Source organism: Hesperophylax consimilis, chromosome 2, assembly GCF_061612785.1.
Source record: "Hesperophylax consimilis isolate HC1 chromosome 2, BYU_Hcon_1.0, whole genome shotgun sequence".
Taxonomy (NCBI): Eukaryota; Metazoa; Arthropoda; class Insecta; order Trichoptera; family Limnephilidae; genus Hesperophylax; species Hesperophylax consimilis.
Genome location: NC_142837.1, coordinates 30,453,968 through 30,464,134, shown reverse-complemented (window position 1 = coordinate 30,464,134; position 10,167 = coordinate 30,453,968).

Here is a 10,167-nt window from a genome sequence, read left to right as displayed (position 1 = left end):
ATGTTTTCATAAAAATACTAATGTTTTCGAATTTCGTCAGTACATGATAAAAGTATAAACGCAGCTGCATGAACATGCGTTACGATATTATGAGAGTTATAAAAGTTTATTGGAAAATGGCCTCCTGTCAACTTTTTAACAGGATTTGTAAAAATCAACAACACTCATTTTTCTCCGTGTAGCTCCTAGTTTTTACCTCATAGTAGGGTATCTCTTCATTATCGCTTTCCTCTCCAAACTCCCTTCAGCTTAGCCATCGGGAATTCCATAGTTCCACTGGCTCCAATGATCCCCATTCGTGTTAAAATACATACAAACAAAAGAGTTTTTTCGTGACATATTGAACAACAAACAGGTCCCCTGTAATTCATCGATCAATGTTTCGATATCAATATCTACTGTTTCAAAAAATAAAGAATTACGAAGTACGTTACGTAATGCGAAACAAGTTGGAAATAATTTGCCTGTGAAAACCTCAGATAAATAGGAATGAGGAAAAGCTCAAGACATTTCCAAAGTCAAATACAACAACCCCGAAACTTGTTTCATTACTGACGACTCGTTGTTCCGAATAAGGTTCAATTAAATACCCTGGTTAATAGACGTTCCTCTGAAACTAAACTTAACAAAATCTTTTCCAATAATAATTGGAATCTAGATTGTTACTCGAGATTTATGTTTTCCGGTTGTGACTAAGGGATTAGAATTCCAAATCGTAGAAACTTATACTGATTTAGAATACTGTGAATATGCTTGGAGGGCTTTTAATACTTTTATAATTCATTATTCTCATTACAATTTTAAAATACCTTTTATTTTTTGGAGCGAAATTCGAGTGAGTATCAAACTCGTAGCAATTCGTTTATTATAAAGATTACTTCAACACATCAACATCCACTTGATTGAAATGAAATAAATTATTATCAAAATACTAAGAAATCTTTTATTCGTTCTAGCAAAAATGTTTCAGCAAAAAATAAATATCTTACGCAAAATTGGTCTTCAAATATTTCTTATAAAAAAAAGAAATGGAATTTGTTAAAAAAATTTCAATATTATGACTGCGAAAACTAAGCGACTGGTACGAGTACAGTTCCGCTGGATTGTTTTCAACCCCACCCTGCAAAAAAGGCTAAATAAGAATAAAAAATAAAAGTTAATATTGTAGTGGATTATTGAAAACGTTAACTTTCAATTTCATAAAATATGCTGTCAACCTTAATTATTCCAGGTATACCCACGCACTGACACTGCCTACGTGGTATTTTTTATTAATTAACTTTTTTTTTAAATTTCATTTTTTAATTTTTTTTCTATTTTCTCTCCATGGTAAGTTTGTTATATTTCTTCTCTTGCAGCTTGAAGAGAATGTTGTTTATATATTCTTTAAATAAATGAAGCTATGTATGTAACAAAAATTAAAAATAAAAAATATATAAAAATAAATAAAAGATACTCGAATGGTTTGACATAATGACACAAAAAGAAAAAGCGGCAAAAAGTCGAAAAGAGCAATATATATATATATACAGGGTGTCCGGAAACTCGTAGTACAAGCGGGAAACTGGTGAATCTACATCACATTTGGAGTCGATTTTGTAGTATATTTTTTTTATTTGAGCTTTCGTTATCGAGTAAATCGAGTTTGAAGTTGATTTTTATTTTTTTTTTTTAATCAAATTCTTATAAATTATTACTGAAGATCAAAGTACCCAACTAAATAAAACTATTTGATGGTAAAACAAATGAAGAAACTCGGATTTGAAGCATTATTAACTTTGCGAATTTTGTGGATTATGTAAAAGACCTATTTCAATACTATTCCTAAATGGAAGTTATATTTTTGTAAACCAGTCAAATCGCTGTATTTTTTAATTTATGTTCTTGATATTTTTAATTTTGTTTCTCGCATATACTTATGTAATTTTATTTTTATTATTTCTTTCTTTTCTTTCTTATGTTTCAAAACTGTCATTAAATTTGTACCACCCACATGTAAAAGCCCTCTGGGCGTTAAATAAATAAATAAATAAATAAATTATTTTGAAATCACCCTTCATTTAACCCGGTGTAATCATAAAATATTTCTGCTCTGCAGGTTTAAAACATCTGTTATTCAACCCTAAATACCAGAAAAAACTTTAACCCTAAAATAGCCGAAAAATATTTTTTTTTGGTTTTTTTTTTTTTTTTGAAAATGCTCAAATCAAAAAACTTTATGTTTTTTTGGGTTCCCCATGTGGTGTAGATTCTCCAGTTTACCGCTTGTACTACGAGTTTCCGGACACCGTGTATATATATATATATATATATTGATCGAAGAAGGCGATGACTATTTGGGCTAATAATATATTTTATGAAACATAAAGAATAAAATATAAAATTAACTAAATACAAATACCTAAAATACATATTCTTAAGATTTGTATGCAGATATTCGGAAATTTCAAATAATACTTTTATCTACGGTTGTCTTTTCTTGACAAATCTAAGGTCGAATAAAAGTCGCGCGTGCTTGTTTCTCTTGGCCTCAAAAAATACAGATACATGTGTGAAATACTTTGACATGTTTATTGTGAGATCGTGCCCAGTGAAAACTGAGATACATTTCCAGGCATTTGTAGCGTCAATTCTCTTTCTTTATATCCAAAATCAGGTACCTATTTATTCCAATATCTACGCCATTGTTTGTTTTCATAAATGCACAAACGAAAATTGCAGAATGTAAATACTACTTTTATTTTTTAGTGTACATTTGTATTTTTTACTATTTTAATACTTACTACCATTTTTTTTGTTTATCTCTGCGTTATTACCTCCCGAAATACGGCTTTCTGCCTGAAGTCATTTCCCAATATTGAGGCTTCTATAGAAATTTACATACAGGCTTTTGGAAATCTTGTATTTTATACACATAGCATATTCGTTGAAATTTTATCTTGAATTTCGTATTAACAAAACTTTGTCAATATTAACATAATAGTTTTCATAATATTTCAACGCAAAATAGTTGAACCCAGCTTTAAATTACTTATCTCTACTGAAAATACATATTTTGTTTATCTCATCTGTTTATCAAGCGAGAAAAAAATTCAGAACTTAACCTATATACGTGTATAATAGCGGGCTTCAAAAAACAAAAACCAATATCGGGTCACGCTTCTATATGCTTTCAATAGCCAAAAAATGACTCATATTTTGTTATCATTTAAATAAATTTTAGGGGTCGCTACCATTGATCACAGTTTGGAAAAACGTGCCTATTAGGGTGATGATTGCAACGCTTCAGACCAAACATGTCACTGCATGCAGAATAATAAGCCGCGGATAGATTGAGCACACCCCTCTCCGTTCTCTTTCTCAGTATTGTAAACAATAGAAAATTAGTTGTATGAGTAATTCTTAAAACTAATGTTAACGCCAATAATTAAATATTATAATTTTAAGTTTTACTTACTAAGTTATTCCAAAAAATAAATATTCGTCCTATACTTGCAGAAAAGTCAAAAGATGTCGCACATTAAAATAAAAATTAGATATGCTTATCTAAAGAGACTGTCTAGATTGCATTTAGTTGATACATAAAGATAGTTGTCAATAAAAATGTGCTGTGAGAAAAATAAAGACAATGTTGGTAGTTCTTATTTGAAGTATGATACAATTAATTATGACCGAAGGAGATAGGGTCCCATTAGCTCAGTTGGTAGAATGGTGCCCCGGCAAGGCAAGGGTCCTGGGTTCGAGTCCTAGATGTGACTGTTTCAGATTTTCGTTTAGGAATCCCTAATATTGTCTCAAATAATTGAATCATGTTGGTTGGAATCGGGTGTACCTCGAGGTAAGGTCGACACAACACAACAAATGAATACTTAAACTATATTAAACACTTTCAATACTTCCTTCTTTTCAAAGATTATGTACATAATAACTACAAAAAACTTGCTTCCAGTACTTCAAAACTTGGTGTGGTCTATTCCAAAAAAGTGCATTGAAGCTACTGAACCTCATTTTTAGTGTTTTTGAAGGAACACCTGAAAAGGGTGTGTCCTTTAAAGTACTTACTGGACTACACCAAGCAAAAGATAGCTATTCAGTATGATTTACACATGTATCTATTTAGAGAATAGCTAAATTCGACAAGGAGAGAACTAAAAAGCACTAAAAATTTTAGTACTTTCACTGTTTAAAATTTCGTAAAGTTCTAGTTTCAAGCTCCTTGCTTATAGTCTGCGCAGGAGAATAGTTTACAGCTTTTGAAGGACTAAGTGGCATTTGAAAGATATATCAAACACCTGCAAAAGCTGCTACGACTGTTTAAATATGGGACTTCTTTGGTATTTGTCCACCGTGCTTGTTGTTTTGCATTCTTCGATGATACAGTTTCTTTACAATAAAAAGAGAACCAGCCATTGAAAGACAAGATTTGGAAGATTCTCCTAACCAAGAAACCTCATGATTATGCTATCATTCGAACCACATGATCGGGCCGTTTGAGACTTTCTTCTCTGATACATCTTTGGTGAGGTGAGTCCCTGGGAATCGTCTGTTGTCAAATAAAACAGTGGTTGATGGAAATGGTTTTAATGGTACAACAGGACATGGTATACATTGTCGGAACACACAGTTATAATTGTACAAAGGCACGGCACATGATATCTAACTAACGGATATAATAACTATAATCTCTCTCTCTCTCTCTCCCCCTGGTAAGCAAACGTTACGTTAGGTTGATTTATGACACACAAGGGTAATTGACACATGTCTACAGGTTCCGAGTATCACCTCACACGCGTGGTCAGACCTGACCGGTGGACCATACTGTCCTATGGTGTGTTATATCTTCCAGCAAACTGAGAACATCTCCATTCTATTTGGAATAAATTTTGACACGGCAAAAGCCACGCGGACCAAAATGCGCGACACGGGCACGAGACGAGCGCCACAACGCATGCGGTCCCTAAGATAGTAATTTCCCGTCTGTTGATGGGAGGCAGAACGCAGGGCGCGTTGCTTAAGTTCGCGGGCGCAGTAGCACCAACGGAACGTTGCGTCATGGAGCTAACTTTACAATATTTAACGTATTCATTACCATAGAGTTTTGTAATATAACAGATGTTAAGACCTGGATGGATGATGATGACTACAACAAATCTAAGAATTTTATTCATTCTCGGAAAGGTGTTAATGACGTTGAAGAGAGAGGAGTAGCGTTCATGGTCTTCACACCACTGATGAGCAGAAACAATATTATTTACTTTTGGCGGTTTTCCACAAAAATTCACGACACAAAGAAGTCCATGTTTACGTCATCTTGAAAATTTATGTTTTTTTTTTAATGTTTCGTGTAGTTATTTAATTGATTTTATTTTTGTGTTAAACTACATTTTATAAAAATTTGCTCAGTTTAAATATCAAAGACTTATATTTTTTGGTTAAACCCTTATCGTTCACATAAAAGTTAAAAAATATATGTATTGAAAGTTTTTTTACATATGGAAACAAATTAAAAGATGCTTAATGGAAAATTTAAAAAAAACAAAGATTTTTGAAACAGCCTAACATACATTATATTACACATATATCCTGCCATATGTACATTAACATTTAATTTTACGTAAATCAAATTTAATAATGTTGTTCTAAAGTACGGCAAGTGTTTGAGTTTTTATTGTTGAGGTGGCTGCTTCGGCCTTCAATGTATTTATTTATATGATCAGTTAAGTTGGTGAGTTAGGTCATGGGTAGATCAACGGTTCCTAACCTATACAGTCTCGTGCACTTAAAAATAGTCTTTATTCATCGCAATATATGGTATATTCTTACAATTTTAATCACTTTCATTTTATTTGCCATATTAACCCAGCAGAATATCTGTTTTACCCCCGCGGTGATAATTACCCCCAAGTTAGGAACCGCTGGTCTATTTGAATTAACATGGAAGGGCTGAATGACTTATTAGCATACCGATAATCAAATTGTCTATGTAGCTTACGTATTGCAAAATCTATTCAATATTCAGTGGGCATTAGTCCGTCCTAAGACGCAAGAACCAATAGGGTACAGATCAAACTAATTAGTATTTTAGGGGAAATTATTGCTTGACTCCAGTGGAACAGTATCAGCTAGTAACCTTGTCGTCTAAAGGGAGGGGGGTACCTTGCATCAAATCCAGTTGTTCTGATTTTTTTGCTGAGTTGTTTATGATATTGGCCCAATGAGTATCCTGTTTTACAGGTTATTTGTCCTAAATCAGTCGGATGAAGAATTGCAAGATTTTTTCACAAACTAGCGGTAACTATTCACCGAAGAGGGAAAAAGAAAAGGCAGGAAATCTTCATTATATTCAGCATTCTAACCTTTGAACTTAGATAAGATGCAAGGAACATCGAACTTTGTGGTGGTGGATAGAGGTCATCTACTTTACAAAGTTGTGTGGCCTCGAAGCTCGTCATTTGGTTCGATAGCTGATAGGTACACCCAATATATCACTGCTCATTACAGCTCAAACGCGACAGTTGTTTTCGATGGATACCCAACAAAAGCTGCACAAAAAGCCATGAAGAGCTCTGAGTGTCTTTGCAGAGCTAAGTCCCACTCATCTTCGGAAATAATATTTGATGAAAAAACCTATGGCTCAGGTTTCTCAGAGAATTTGTTGTCAAATTACAAAAACGAAATTTGTGTTATCGACCTGCTGAAAACAAAAATGGAAAACCATAACATTTGAGCACTACACGCAGAGGAAGATGCTGACAAAGTCATCATAACTGTAGCTGTCACACTTGCACATAATAGTTGTGTAGCTGTCACACTTTCTTCTTACGATATAGTGTAAGTCGCTGGTAAGGACATTGACTTGTAATATAATGATGATGCTTACTGGGATCTGACACCGAGATAAGATTTTATCAAGAAATGTGGAAGAATCAAAGCTACAGGTGAGATTTATTTCAGCATCTTCCTCATGAGACAATGTGTCAGATGAGTTATAGAGATATATTATAATATATAAGAGATATATTCAAGTATTACATAGAAAATTAAACAACACTCACCCATGGGCCGTAATTTAACCTGAGTTTTTATTTTCTAACTTATAACCTGTAACAATATCGTTAACATATCCTCCACAACTAGCTCAGAATAATACTTAAATATATCTGTTTTATATTTACCTCGTAAGTCATATGTTGTCTGCCTTCTTATCAATTCGGGTCGCTTGTGTGGGGACTAGGGAGGTGAATTTATTTAAAAATATCTATTAATTATGAGTTTTGATTTTAATTGGGTTTGTCAAGTTTGTGATGTTTTGTATACTCACATAAATAAATAAACGAAACAAACGTGCTCCAAAAATTTTTTTGGTTGGAATAACAACATAAGATTTATTGACAGGCGGGCTTGAAGTAAACATGTTCCCACGGGAAGGAAGAAAAGAAAAAATCGATGAGACAGTCGGGTTTTGAACTTGGGTACGTTGACAGCTCCGAGAAATCGATACAAATCAGAAGTTTTGTGTGAAATTACAGTTAATTAGTGGATTCAGATGGTATTAAAAGTATTGTGGAATATTGAATTAAAGTGAAATATTATTGAACCGGTGTTTGTGTGAAGTGAAAGTGGTTGTACTCAGTGAGGATAGGAATAATTGGATAATTTGTAGAGCGCCGTTTTGTGAAAAATCACCCCAGGGGCGCTAAGAGTTGGGCAATCGCGATTATAATATAAAATGTGTTAAATTAAACGTGATTTCGTAAATATGTAGTTCAAACTAAATTACTTGTCTTAAAAACATGAAAATAATAATGATAATGATTGCGTTTTAAAACAGAGTGAACGTATTTAAAGGCAGGAAGTTTTTAATCGGGCTAGGGAGGTATTGATTTGGCGAGATGGCATTCTATCCACGGAGACCGAAAACCAGAGAATCAAACAAATCATGAACTGTGGGTTCGAATCCTGACAGAGATTAGGGAGGTACAATTTTATTTACAGAATTATTTAATTGCCCTTTTATAGGCGTAGGGAGGGGACCAAAATTGAACAAATTGCAAGGATTTCGCTAAAAGAAGGAAAGAAGCCGATAGGGAGGAGATCGAAAGTTAAACTGATTTAGCTATGTAGTGTGTAACCAGGTAAGTTTCACACTAAGATTTGGAGGTGACTAACAGGGTGAGTTTTTTTAATATTATTTATTAAATTCCAGAAGACCCTTTAAAGGACGGATACAACATCCAAGTTTACAGCCCCTGCCACCCAAATAATGTTTCAAAAGGGAATGTGTCAATCAGACTATCTGTCAGCTGAAAAGGGGAAACGGGCCAATGACCTTTTCATATATAGGCCGAGGCACGGTGTACAGTCAGTCGAAGGAGAAGTTTTGCTAGCGTATGACCGCCCGAATAGAAAGCGATCGGATGCAACCAGACAGAACAAAATGAATACTCTTCTTCTGTTATTTGACTTTCTAATTTGATACTTTTCATCTATTGTTTGACTTTCTAATTTACAAATTGGGGTGCACAAAAACAAATCTAGAGTCAAAAGGGGGAGATGGTAATCTCCGAAATAAAACTACCATCCGAACAACTTTTCTCAACAGGTTCCTTTCGAGAGGTAGGCAGCCTCTTTAAATTAAATGCCAAAAATCAAACCAATTATCCGTTCATACCTACCTGAGAGGATAGGTATTCAATAGAAGTTACCCATACCTAATACACGAGGATGCTAGTATCCTCATGAAATAATTACTGGAACCAAATATTAAAATACAGATAGTCCTCATCCTAAATTTGGTATTTCGAGTAAACCTTGCATATATTTCACATGAAAATTGGCTGAATGGGTAGGCACACAACCTATCGATAGAAGCGGGCTAAATGTCGACAAGATCGTCGTGTGTTATCTATGTTATTGACCTAGAAAGGGATGTAGATTCCCGACGACGAGGAATTTACAGCGTTTTCTAGAGTTGGCACGTAACTTAGGACCTTACGTGTCACATTTTCGCGGCTAGATTCGTGACAAGGGATGTCATGGTTTTCCCCTTCTACACTCAGTAAAGTAGATTTTCCTGGAGGTGCATGAGGTTGGGACAATTCTGAAATTGGTGAGGAGACCTGGTTTTCTTTATTCTGGCGTGACGGTTGCCGATTTGGAACAAGGGGAGACCCGGCCGGTTGTGATATCCAGACACGCAGATATCGATCGCCTTGTTCAAATTATCATCCATCGGTTTTGTTTGGTAAAGAGGAGGAGCCAATCTTAGCTTGAACAAATTCATTTCTTTTCCTCTCCTTCCCCTCCCAAAATATATACATGGATGGCGCCGACAACTAACACCATAAATTTATCATATGTTTATCACACATATAAAATCTAACACCTTGTTATACTCACATTACCCTACGATAGATAGAATCACGTAGCTAGTTGGGGAGCAGGCGACTTAGAAAATAAGGTTTATGAAATAGCTTTAAAACACAGCGGTAATGGATTCAACTCACTCTATCTCAAAAAAACCGAGGGATACCACACATACATAGATAACTAGGTTTCTATACCGAGAAACAAAAAAAACCAACACAACGTTCGGTGAAGCCTTTTTATACTGAACCGTCACGTGAAATGATTACGTTCAAGATCGTAAACCACGTAGACAAACTAGGGTGCACACACTTGAAGGGGTGTGTAATAAATAGAGGGGCAAGGGTTTGTAAAGACGGCAGGGAAGACATTCCTACACCGGATATATACATAACCAAAGCCTTATGGAAAAGTTACCTATGGGACTTAAAGAAAATTTATCGTAGAAAGAAGAGAAGGAAAAGTTTGAAAAGGATAGATCATTACAAGTTTTAATACTAAATCTAAATTATACTTAGATCTGCTTACATCTCTAACTTAACTAGTTGTCGTATGGTTCGGATTGCTTCTCCAATATTCAAATGGTCATTCACAGTTAAGTAAGTACTACTTAGTTTACTACCCTGTCGTCACTGAGTTGGTTCTGTGCGTTGGCCTAAGTAAGGCTGAAGTCCTAGGTGGCGGCTTCTGCAGTTCTGCAGCTCAGGCCCTCCCGGCTTCGTCTGGTCACCGCACTTTCTTCGTCTGACTCCGGCTTCTGGTCCTCGCTTTTTCTGCCTCACGCCCAGCATTACGTCGCTG